The sequence below is a fragment of the Amyelois transitella genome, chromosome 12 (genome assembly GCF_032362555.1).
Source record: "Amyelois transitella isolate CPQ chromosome 12, ilAmyTran1.1, whole genome shotgun sequence".
Taxonomy (NCBI): domain Eukaryota; kingdom Metazoa; phylum Arthropoda; class Insecta; order Lepidoptera; family Pyralidae; genus Amyelois; species Amyelois transitella.
Genome location: NC_083515.1, coordinates 6,193,962 through 6,208,025, shown reverse-complemented (window position 1 = coordinate 6,208,025; position 14,064 = coordinate 6,193,962).

Here is a 14,064-nt window from a genome sequence, read left to right as displayed (position 1 = left end):
GATGTATGGCTGACCACCCGGAAAATGTGTGGTGTGCCGAATTAAAAGCTGAACAAATGGCTTTACTAAGAATTTAAGGAATACTATTTACCCGTTTACAACAAACCTTACCTGGTTTTAGGTGAAATGTGGACATAAGATGTAATTTATTCATTTAAGTATCTAGGATATCCATAGGTAACCTATGGGAGGTATGAAAATATATTTAAGTTGTAATATGAACTGAATAAATAGATATATATTTTTATATTTAGGTACTTCACTTGGGACTAAAAATTATCCTGAAAGGTTTCGTACTGAAAACATTAACGGGACCCCGAATATATCGCGTGGATGCAGCGGTGCTAATGGGGTTAAAACATTTCGATGAATAAATAATAGCACTCAATGGAAGTTGGGTTTTGAATTGCCGAAAAATAGTAGATTCTGATATGTGAGAGAAAATTCATTGCAAATAGCCGTGCTACTCTTAGTTACTCGGTCGATGTACTTTGCTTGTTTTAATTTTTGTTTTTTTATGATGGATGGTCTAGGTGTATGCATTTATGTACATTTTGTCTACATATAACCACAATTTTTAAAATAAAAATTAGGATTCTTGGAGTAGGTTGATCACAGTCTAAGGGGTGCCAAGAAATTAAAAGCCAATCTTACTAGTTTCAAACTGTCCTGCACACCATGACGCCACATCAAGCCTATCATCCTCTAAGGTCTAACCATAACCTGATAATTTTACTAAATAGTAAGTAAAATATTAAGTAAGTGAATGAACGAATTGCCTACCTCTATCTAAATACGCATATAAAAATAAATAAAAATAAAATAAAAAGGAACTTTATTTTTCTCCACAACAATACAATTGGTGTCTTAACTATACCATAACTAATATACATAAGTCTGTTGTGGAGAACTGGTGCCTGAACTAGGTATCCGAAGGAACCTGTCATACAGGACACCAGGCCTCCCCTCAGAGAGAGTACATGAATATTATGAATAAGTACACACTGATACTAAAAATCTAAATTAAATTTACCTTTTAGTAGATAACATAACCTAGGTTGTAGAGAAAATTTATATATTGGTGGTGCTTAAAATATCCTCTAATTACTTATTAGGAGTTTGTAAAATAGGAGTGTAATTATTGTTGTGACCAGCCCTACGACGGTGTCTTGGGATCGGTAGTGATGGGATCATCACTACCACTGGAACATAGAAAAGTCGATTTTTAAATAATGGGCCGAAGCAGATCTTCCGTTTCTAGGTATGTAAGGCCTTGTAACCAAGATCTGGTAACCATTTTACACATGGGTTTGGTAAGGGGAAATATATTTAGTTTGCGATTTGCCTGCTTGTATAGAAAAGGCCCTAGAAATTGAAAAAATCTTTGGAAGAAAGTGGTGTTATAGTCGGGGACCGGGGGAATTATCCTGTCATTTCGTACATTTTGGTCTGGATCATATGTCATGAGGGAATGCTGTTGGAGAATTGTATGTAGTATATACAGTTGTCGGACAGTTAGGACTTGGCAACATCTGTATAGTTCTGTAGTGGGGAAGCGATACGGCTTAAAGTGGGATACCTTTAGAACGGCTCGTTGGGCTCTTTCAAGTGTAAGCAGATGAGTTTTTGTAGCGCCACCCCATGCTGTAATGCAATAAGTAATTATTGACTGGCATAGGGCCATGTAAGTTACTCTTAGGGTTTTGTTGTCAGCAATGTGACGTAAGTATTTAAAAACGTATATGAGCTTTCTGACTCGCGAGCACAGTAATTGTATATGATGGTTAAAGTTTAGGTGTTGGTCTATTGTAATACCTAGATATTTAGTTGTTTTAACCAAAGAGAGTATAGGGCAGGTGCAGTTGTCAACATTACAGTCAGATGGGCGATGTTCGTGTGCTATGAGGCGGTGTCTACCAGGGGTTGGAAGCGACGGTTTTCTTATACCAAAGGTCATATAGTTAGTTTTAGAGACATTTAAAGTAAGCAGGTGCGTGGTAGTCCATTCTTTGACCTGATTGAAACCTGACTGCGCCGATATGAAAGTGTTGGTCCATGTAGAACCAGTGAAAATTAATGCGGTGTCATCAGCGAAAGATATAACTCTGCCATTTACTAGGTTAAGGTTACATAGGTCATTGATATAAGCATATGGACCTACGGAGGCTATTCTCACGTCGGAACTCCGGACAAATTTAAAAATTTTATGCTTCCAGAATAAGGGAGAATATGGCTACCGTGGAAAATTTTATTCAGATATTTTTTCGACAAACAACGGGTATTTGTAAAAGAATTCAGTGTTTGGGATTATTGCTTGTCCTGCTTGCCAATATAGTGCATACGTGCTCTGCCAAAAATATACGATAGTCCAATATGTCTGATATTAACTTTGGTATTGTTCGATTTGGAGATTAGATGGCTGACGAAGAAATCCAATTTTGCCGTACAATACATACCTATTGATAAATAGGATTTCCTTATTATATGTCCTTCTTTATTACCGTTAATAATAGACCATAAAAATATATCACACAAACCAGTGGGTTAGTCACGAATAGCTAATTGATAAAGCACATTATCTCATATTCTCTTTCTCTCTTCATATACCTACCTACGATTCCGACATGATAACCATGATACCTTATCGAAGTTGATATGACATGATACATTATCAGATCTTATTTTTGCCGTAAGTTCTAGTAGGTAAGTTCCAATCAGCTAGTTTCATTTTATTAGGTAGTCAATTTTTCTATTAGTTATGTAATTGCCTAAATTTAACCCTTATCTAAACGAAATGATGTTGATGACATATTTATGAAAATGAATGAAAAACAAAAATTACACAAAAAAATTACCGGCGAAGATCATTCGTTCATATTCAGATTGTAACTGTTTAAAGAAAGTCCATTTTTCACCACGAATATTCCTAAAAGAGCGTAAATAAAGACGAGGTGAAAACTAAGTAGGAGCACGTTCCTAATCCTGTTTTTCTTTTATTATCCCCCTTTGTTGCACATTTCTATTATGTAGGAAGCTCTGTTTGGGGAAAGTATTACAGCGGTCCCATTCTGACCACAAAAGGTTATCCTGTGTGCGTCAGTGTGGCGTTATCTTTTGAACAAAGTCCTTTTTCTTTTTATTAGAAGTGCCTCCGTTGGCGTGACGAATGTTTGTATAAATTTTAACCTGATATTGTTTAGTTATAAAGGAAATTTCAGGTATATTATAGACCCTACGCCGAAGAACTTGTAGGTACTTACTTTGTTTTATAAATAAATTCATTTGTTTTAGTATTCCGGAATACCTTCCTTTTTTTCAATACGTGAAATTAAATCGTACTTGTATGATTTTATTTAATTCGAAAACTTTCCTTAATCCTCCTACATCTTGTTAATGGAGGAGAAAAGCAGTAAAAAAAGTCCCTAATAGACATTTACTTAATTTTTAAGGGTATTATTACAAGTAAAATGCGTATGTTTCCATTTTGTTCAATCTGTGTTATACTCGTAATTATGGTTGTGAAATAGCTGCAGGATGCAATAACAAGAAATAAGCGTAAGTAATTAATTATGAAAACGACCTCAAATAACGATGGGAATCCTCGAGCCTAAACGAAAACCCCTTTTATTTAGGGTGTTTTCGTAAATGGCACCGTTTAAGGGACCCGGAGGTCATACAATCAGAAACTCGTTTAATTGAAATTTCAAAATTTCGGGAACATTTCAAACTCGGATGTTTTTGATGACGTAAATTATGAATGAATGAAAAGTTTTCTACGTCCTTTATAATCTGTAAAATTACGCTGGTTTACATTTAGAAGTATATGAATTGTGATCTCGCGTGGGGCCTGGTTCCCGTGTGAATTTTTAGAATAGTAGTCTCAAGTAGACTGTTACTCCTGAAGGTATTGACTGTCTCTGTGCTAAATATCATCAAAATTTGTCATGTTGATTTTGAGTTAATTCGTTACAAGCGAAAAGAAATGTATTATCTGTTATAAGTATTATTTAGTCTGGATGGACTAAATATTTTTTTGACCCTGTTATGGTACATACACAGGTGAAATGATAAAGGCAGCCCTTCTCTCACCGGTCACCTTATCTCTTCCACAACTTTCAGAAAATGATTAAGAAATCGGAACTTTAGAAAATTATTTAAGTTTAAGGTACCTACTACTTTCTACTTCCTTATATGACATTGATTTGTTTAACGATGTCACTACAATATATCAGCTTATTAAAACATTATTAAAATTATATACATACATTATTATAATCTAAGGTCTGCCGCGCCGATGGATGCATGGCTAGGGGCGAGTCTAGTCTCGAGCGTGCCACTTCCGCCATGGGGTTGGGCGACCCCCAGGTAATGGCTAGCCTTACCCTGGCATGCGGGGCTCTGCTGGGGCGGACAAAATTGTTCCCTTGCGTCTCGTGGGAATCGCATGGATGCAAATTTTTTGAAAGAGCACCTAAATGGCGGCGATGGTGTCCGCACCCCATCACGTCTCGTTCCCGGCGGGAGCGGTATGCGGTCTGCTGAAAGCCGCTTTGCGACGATGAATGTAAGAGGAGGAATGAAGGATAAAATTGAGGAAGTATGTCAGATGATGGGTGAAAGACGGTTGGATGTGTTGTGCGTGAATGAAACGAAGCGGAAAGGATGCGACGCGACGCAGCACGGCCCTTACACGGCGTATTGGTCTGGAATTTCCAGTACCAGCCGAGGCTGTCAAGGGGTCGGTCTAATCCTTTCTGCACGAATGGCTGAGTGTGTGAATGAGTATGAGTGTGTCAGCCCTCGTCTTCTATGGATTAGGCTGAAAGTTGGAATCACTCGGATCTTCGTTTTAGGTGTTTATGCACCGTGGGATGTGGGTTCGAGGGGTACAACATCAGCAAAAAGCGAAAACGAGGAGTTCTGGAATAGTGTAAGAGAAGTATTGAAAGTTACCAAGCCAAATGAGAAGATTATTATGTTAGGTGATTTTAATGGATGGGTGGGTGTAAAGCGTGATGGATATGAAAAGGTGCTTGGTGCGTTTGGTGACGAAAAGGTGAATGATAATGGAAGAAGTGTATTAGAAATTTGTCTAGAGTGGGATCTTTTTGTGTCGAACTCAATGTTTCAACATAAAGAGATCCACACCTATACAAGAGTGGAAGGTATTTTAAAAAGTATGATAGACTTTGTGATTGTAGATGAAAGATTGAAGAACAAAGTGCTGGATACCCGTGCATATCGCGGTGCTGGCATTGACTCGGACCATTTACTGGTGATATCCCGGATAAGGGGTATCTTCAATCGCTGGCGGCACAGGGTAAGGGAGCAAACCAGCGCTTTGGAAAGAGTGAAAGTAGAAAATTTGCAAGATATGGATGTAGGTAAGAAGTATATTAATAGACTGAAGGATGAAATTGAAGATTTAGATGAGAGGAGCAATATTGAAGATGGATGGAAGGAATTTAAAGAAAGAATTGTGAAAGTAGCTGTTGAAGTGTGTGGTGTAAGTAGAAGAAGGAAAGGGAAAAATCACAAAAATGCGTGGATGAGTAAAGATGTGCAAGAACTTGTACGATTAAAGAAGAAAGCATGGCTGGATTTGTTAGCAGCAAAAGCTAACTTAAGAATGCAAGAGGTTTTAGATGAGGATGTGAATGAAGCACGTAAGGAATATAAAAAAATGAAAGATTTGGTTAAGAAAGCTGTGATTAGAAAGAAAGAAGAGTATAAAGAGGATTTTGATAAAAGGCTATCAGAAGACTTTCAGTCAAATCTGAAAGTATTCTGGAAATCCGTAAGGTCAGCCCGAGGAAAAACTATAACCAGAGAGCTGACTAGGATCAGATGCCAGGATGGTAGCGTTGTGAAAGGAGAAGAATGTGTGCTAAAGATATGGAAGGACTATTTTGAGAGTTTATTTGAAAAAAAGGAAGAAAATAAGAAAGAGTTCTGCTATAGCGAAGAAAAAGAGAATGAGATGGAAGGCGAAATTGAAATGTTTGAAATTGTGGAAGCACTTAAGAGTATGAAAGCGGGTAAGGCTGCCGGGTATGATAGAGTGTCGGTCGAGATGCTTAAAGCAGGAAAAGGCGTCGTAGCTAGACAGTTGTACTGCCTTTTCAATTTGTGTTGGAGAAGCGGCCGAGTACCAAAAGATTGGTCTAAGGCTGTTATTGTGCCACTTTACAAAGGAAAAGGGTCACAACTGGACTGCAAAAATTATCGTGGTATAAGCCTGCTTAGCGTCGTCGGCAAATTGTATGCTAAGGTATTGATTAATAGAGTGAGGAAGGAAACTGATGACAAAATATGGGATGCTCAAGCGGGATTTCGAAAGGGAATGGGATGTACTGATCAGGTCTTTTCTTTGCGGTGCATAGCCGAAAAGTTTTTGGCCAAGAGTCAAAAAGTCTATTGCACATTCGTGGATTTGGAAAAGGCCTATGACAGAGTTGAGAGGAATGAATTGTGGTCAGCACTTTCTATGCATGGGGTGAGCAGTCTCTTGATACGAGCACTGAAATCCTTATATGAGGATTCGAGTGCTTGTGTCAGGATAAACGGAGCGCACACTGAGTGGTTTAAGATTGAGAAAGGTGTTAGGCAGGGATGTGTTGCGTCACCGTGGCTGTTCAACCTATTTATGGATAGTTGTTTGACAGATTTGAAAGAGTCTGAAAGTGGATTAAGGATGAATGAATTACTCGTCAAATGTCTGCTCTATGCCGACGATCAGGTTATACTGGCGTCATCAGCGGAGGAGTTACAGGAGATGGTAAACTGTATGCATGAAGCTTTAAAAGAGAAAGGAATGAAAGTGAACGTAAGTAAAACTAAAACACTGGTTTTTGAAATGGAGAAAGAAATGACAGCATGTAATATTTTGATTGGAGGAGAAAAAGTTGAGCAAGTGAAAGAGTTTGTATATCTAGGATCAAAGTTTACATCAGATGGCAAGTGTGATAGTGATATTGAAAGGAGAGTGAACGCGGGGAACATGGTGAATGGAGCTTTGCATGCCTTTATGAGCAGTCAGAAACTATCCAAAAAGGCTCGACTGGCTGTGCACAGGGGCGTGTTGGTCCCGACATGGGAGTGAAAGTTGGGTATGGCAAAAGAAGCACGAAAGCAGAATAAATGCAGTGGAAATGAGAGCGTTAAGGAGTATGTTGGGTGTGAAATTGAGTGACCGGATAAGGAACAGCGTGATAAGGGAATGTTGTGATGTGAAAGAAGATGTAGTTACAGGAATAGAAAAGGGTATGTTGAGATGGTTCGGTCATGTGGAGAGGATGAATGAGAACAGGTTGACTAAGCAGATATACAAGGAGAGTGTGGAGGGAAAGGTCGGGGTGGGAAGACCTAGACGAACATATCTTGATCAAATTAAGGACGTCCTGGTGAAGGGTCAGGTCAAAAGTGCCCGAAACCGCCGAGCTTGCATGAAGAGAGTTATGAATGTGGATGAAGCAAAGGAAGTATGCAGGGATCGTGGCAAGTGGAAAGAGGTAGTCTCTGCCTACCCCTCCGGGAAAGAGGCGTGAGTTTATGTATGTATGTATGTATGTATTATAATAATTATATTATTATAATTATATACATTATTAAAACTTAAATTTTAGTTCGTAATCCACTTAGTCGAAATCAAAATATCTCATATAAGTAGGTTAGGCTATCGTGGCACCCGCTTCGGTCACTCGAACTTTCGCTATTTTACTTGACTTACTGCATTGAATTTAGGGGGAAAGTTTTCACTGCAGTTTGGATATAGGGGTTGATAAATTTAGGGCTGTCGTGCACAGTAGGTATTATCGCATTTTTTTTTAGTTCCTGTATTTTTCTTTAACCTTTGTCTAGCGTAATACTCGTATAAAAGTTCCGCGCAGCTGCGCCAAGTAGCACGGTACTAATCAAAAAACATCTGATACATATGTTTAATTGATAACCAATGTTCTTGTCGGTGAGAGAGAGCTTGTGAGGAAACCTACTTAATCCGGTAACTATCCAGTTACCGGAATAAGTAGGTTTCTATATACATATATTCCGTTGCATATCCATGCAACTATGTATAATTCCACCGCAACACATCTCATCTACCCAATCCAGAATCGTAGACGCAATCTAGACTACCTACTGCCAGGAGAAAGATGAATAAGGTGCTTTACTTACATAAGGCTGCGTTAGAACATGTGGTTCTAATTTAACTGTCAGGAACACGTCACGTTATCTTTATGTCACTCACGAGGGTTCCCTGCCTCAGTTCCCCGCAAACACCGCTATAAAAATTTAAATTTCTAATTCCACGTAAGTACCTACATTTACGTTACGTGATTTGTTGCCCAAAATTGCAACACTTTTCCCCTACAAGCCAATTTTATGTGTTTTAGGGACCATTTCGCGTACGTGTAAAGTACCTACCCGAATACACGTATATTCTTATTTATAAACCAGTGCCGCCAATATCTTTTTTTTCCATTGGCTCTCATGAAAACTACATACACACGTACATAGAATGACGCTGTTTTCCCGGAAATACATATTGCTATGTTTCCACTACTATTTCGGTTTTTCTACCCACATTCATCTATAAAGTAGTAAAAAATATTATTTTGAAAATTATTGCAGCATTATTGAATTTTGTTCTGATTGTATTGTCCAAAGAAAATTCTTAAAAGCAATTAAAAGCACTTACATTTGTCTTACATACTTATTCCGGTAAATTAATCTAGTCATGAACAGTTCATACGAACAGTAGATATAAATGACGGCTATTAATTGTGGAAACTAGCCACTAGGGCTTTGGGGAATCGAGTTAAATATCCAATAATACATAATGTAGCCCCCGGCGGACGTTCACTTTTGGTGGTAATAGTTTGGAAACGGTCCTCTAATATGTTATATAGGAGTGTCCCCGAGCTATGCCCCAATTCCGAGTAGGTAAATAGAGAAGTTTATTATGAGAGAAAGGAATGTGTTTGATCACGTTTCATAATTACCAAAATGGTTTAATCTGGGTTCAGATTATTATAATGTTATTATGAAAACAAAAACTAATTATGTAAACTATTTCGCGAATGTGTCTAGGAAGATGTTAAAGTTGCCCTTGTATCTGAGAAGGATATATTTTATGTAAACGTTGGGTTTATTCCTTAAGTAGGTCTTTTTCTCTTATAGAATTCATAAATTCAAGCGAATTTTATTTAGTGGTTTTCAGCTAAACTTTGATCGATATTATAGATAACCTCTAATACAGATTTCTCCTGAGGACTAAAAAATACGCAAGTCATTAAGTAGATCGGAAATTTTCGGGACATGACTAACAAAGATAGAAATAACTTGGCAAAATCTTTTCAGTTTATCAAAATAAAAAGCATTAAATGGATTTTATGCCGTCTTTAATGGATTTAGAACTTTGGACTCTTATCGAAGCCAGCACCTTAGTCAAGGTCACTTAAAGTTACTAGCATAAACATCGCTTGACATAAATTTTTATTTATAATTTTTTTATTGTGGTTTTTTTTTATAACTTAATGAGTACTTTGAGTTACTTTTTTTATAACTTAATAATTATGATTTATAAATATATGAGACACAATCGAGAACAGTCACGACAGACGAGATAGACAGACTGCTTTTATTTCAATGAATCAATAATACTTATAAACAAAGCAAACATTGTCATATTCCCCAGTTTCATTAGATCCCATGAAAAGAGGTACTTCTCATAAACCTATCGGATTTATGGGATGACCAGCCAGACGTAAAATTTATGATTTTAAAAAATAAACGGGTGCTTAAATCATCGAGGATGCAGAAGGATTACTTTATCAAGCAATGAGTAGGTGATTATGGTTTTTTATTTTATTTACTAGGATTGATATATATCTAGTCAGAAATTAGGAAGAAAAATTGTATGGCTCATAAATACAAATTACATGGCTATTTTGCCAAAAATGACTTCCTTGTTACCGTGTTATTATGTTAAATTTAGTTAAAATACCTATTTATAAAATTTCTTTGTACTTTCTATACCCAATCCGATTAGATATAAACATTTTCTGTCTCACTTGGGCGGGGCTCGAATCTAAACTGGGGAACGAAAGTCTCCACTACTCCATAGAGAGCTTAACAAAATACCTACAAATTAGAAGTGGCACTACCTGAACATTTTTATTTTATGACATGAGCCAATAAAAAACATCGGTTCGTTAGAGTCCGCTTTTCAGATAATTTATTTGAGAATGTGTCTGTGTGTGACACGCGCGTTCAATTTGAAACGTTTCTAGTTTGCGTTTGGTTTAGCCGACAGCTTGTGGTTTTAGCGCGGTTTCATCGTAAATTGACTTTCCAGGTAGATTTTTGTTATATCTAGTTTCCAATACAGTTTGAACTATCCAATTTAATCTAAAGAGTGGAATAGAAGCTTAGCAGCTACACATACTGATAGGCTTATATTTATGAATGCTTTATTATTTAAGCTTATATTAATTTTAATAATTTTATCACACATACAATGTTAAAAGATGGTTAAACAATAATCATAAATATAATTTTATTATTATAATGCTATGTCATCATTTCTTTGTCAAGTCTGTACTTAATTTCCTATTGGAACAAAAAGCTGTTTGATTGAAGACTCACATTTACGATCTCTGTACAATGTCGTACGAATTCCTTTTTATTTTGTTTTCAAGCTCATTTATTTTATATTGTTCAAATTTATTTTCTAAGTAAGTACTTACTCTTAACTTTATTTTTATACTCAATAACTTTACACATAGTAAGACTCCAACAACATAGTCAAAACTTCCGGACGTGGGTAGGGTAAGATTTTATTGTCCTCTTCACTTAGTGTTTAGACTTAAATAATGGGTGTAGTTCAAGTTAAGCTCCCGTTTTATAGATTTACTGCGAAACAGGGCCCGACTGGCTCGTAACACGCCACCTAGCAAATGACCGAAGCTTTCACGAGATGTGTCTGCTGATAACAGGCATATGTATGTATTATATATGCTGTTACATTAAGTTGCTCTTTGCTACGTTAACTACGCAATTGGCTCTACAGCGGTTTTCACTAGGTACTAGGTAAATTAGATCGAGATAGTCGTATTATACCTACCTATTTTAAAAGCGTACGGGTTACGGTAGGTATGTTTAAATCGCTGAACTGACAGAACCACCGAAGTACATTAGTATTATTAGGTATATTTAACGGCTAATAAATTTCTTTATGAAACATAACCACGCGATTAATTAACATAAAGTTTGTTACAACTTACAGTGAGAAGATTTGTGCAAATTATAAGAAGATTAAATTCTCTTCCCAATCGTGAGTCTGAAAAGTGATTGAATAAAGTTAATCCTGCGTGAAAACACATCCTTATTCGACGTAAGCTTAGCAAAAATGTTTACAGCCGTAAATCCTCTGAGCCCATTCATTCGTATGCAAGGCAAATATTGAAAAAGTTTTGTTCAGCATTTGATATTCTGTATCTGTCCTATCAATACCAGAATGGAATAAAAAATAGAAAATAAAGTTTGAAATAACGTTAGTTGAGAGTTAAGGATGTTTTTTTGATGACTCTTTTTAGATCCAAAGTACTCATCAACTGAAGATACAGAAGACTGAAAATATCTGAACTTATGGAGGAGAGAGAGAGAGAGAAGTTGGTAAGTAGACCCCGGGCTCCCACACATTGAGGTGGAATGTGCCACCTGCTGGGATTACGGAAAGATGACTGATAGTTCTTTTTAACCTTACCGATTTTTTTTAACACAGTAAACTAAAAATAATATACAGCGACTTTAAAATAAGATGCTAGATTAAAATTCAGCAAAATTCCTTTTGCAAGTCAATCAATGCTAAGTCTCAGAGGCCATCAGTCAAAGAGAGCCATCATTTATCTGAAAGCTCGAGGACGCTGACAGCCCCAACTTATCTGCTTGGGCACTTGAGCTTTTTTAACTTGGAACACGGCCTCTATTTTAACTTTCCCCGGATGACTTGCTTTTTATAAATACTTGAGAATTACGCGTGGGTTAGGGAAGATAAAGTACCACGTTTTGAGTTTTTGCTTTATGGAGCACGATGCAAAATACGATTGAGACAGCCATTGATTAGGTAAGTTATTTTTACAATAAAATTCTTCTATGTGTTCCTTTACACTCTTCCCATTCCTACTTTAAATCTTTCTCCGTAAAGGCTGTAAAGTTATGGAATTCTCTTCCTTTGGTCACTAAAAAGGCACAGACTCAACATATTTAAAATAAGTTTATACAATTATATAAAGTGGGTAGGTTTACTATTTGCAATTATGTTAGTATATTTTTACATTATTGCTAATAACACAGCGACTTGTCGGTTTTTTACTAAATTTTCTAGTTCCTTAATTGTTTTCCGGTAGACTGGAAGAGATCCTTTCATGGGACAAGTTCACCATTCCAAGTGATTTTATAACTACATATGTACTATTTATTGTAACTGTAAATTTTTGTGCAATAAAGATATCACAAAGAAACAAATTTATATAAAATTTCTAGAAAAATATTGCAAGTATATTAATTGACTAGTTTACAACGCTTCAGACTGATATAAGAGATTAAAACATTTTTTTTGTTATTTGAGAGTAGCTCAAAAACCTTTCTAGAAAAGGTTCCTTATTTAGAATCAAGATTAGCTAAAATAAATTATATCTGCCTAAAAGTTAATCAGATAAGCTAGATTTAAGCTAAATAAATAGGTACTTAAGTATTTTACTTGATATTCCAGGCTTGTCGGACTTATTGTTTCAATAAAATTATTATCTATATCTAAGTATTTAAATTACAAAAAGTTACGAAGTGTTATTGGATGATATAGCTATAAAGGTAAGTTCTCTTTCCCATGGAAGTCGTAAAAGGCGACTAAGGGATAGGCTTACAAACTTGGGATTCTTTTTTAGGCGATGGGTTAGCAACCTGTCACTATTTGGATCTCAATTCTATCATTAAGCCAAATAGCTGAACGTGGCCAATCAGTCTTTTCAAGGCTGTTGGCTCTGTCTATCCCGAAAGGGATATAGACGTGACCATATGTATGTCATGTATGTATGTATGTTAGTTTTAATGCTGTTTTATTATTTGAATTTTCCTCCCGGATTTTATTCCTGTTGCATCCTTACCTCTCTGAAGAGGAGCCCTGGGTATTCCTTTAACCATGGCTAATGAATTGACCCCTTTAGGTTCGATCATGGTTACACATCCAGTTGCCTGAATGTGCAGGTTTCCTCACGATGTTTTTCCTCGCCGTAAGAACATCGGTTAGTATTTATACAAATGTACAAAACTTCGAAAATCCTTATTGGTTCAAATCCCACCTCGGATCCGATCCGAATCCAATGTGGGATTTGAACCTGTGCCTTTTATGTGCATCATGTAATTTAAACGGTCACCTTACCGATTCGACAACCGGCGCTCAGTCTGTCACGATTTTAGAGCCCAATCTTAAAAGATTTTTTTTTCTTTAATAAAACTGATGATCCTAAATTGCTAACTAGCGGCATTTTATGCGATAAAGCCTAATTCAAAAACTTGGTAACATTGTTGAACTATCAGCAGTTTCCAATTCATTTGGCAGATTGGATCCGTACGGAACTTTGAAATATGTCCCGGCACCTATAACGAAATTTGTGTTGATAATAAAAAAATACTATACTTATAGGCATTATCAGCTTTTCCTGCAGCTTCACCTGTGTCAAAATTGATTCCCATTTCTCTATTCTCTTTATAATTTTTTAGACTTTAGAATCTTTGTTAGACTTAGGGTATTTTACACAAAATTGCATCGACAGACCCATATAGACATTTATAATATTGTTTTGGCAGTACCTTGATAAAATTAAGGACGTCACGAAGGACGATGACATGAAGGAGTACCCGAAGCCGCCGAGCTTGCACGAAGATGAAGGTACGCGGATACTCTTCACCAGAAGTCCAATTAATCCTGATTAGATCTCAACTGAACTTAAAGTAAAAATTGAGAAGATCATATTTATTACATAACTAACTGTATTTTTGTTTTTC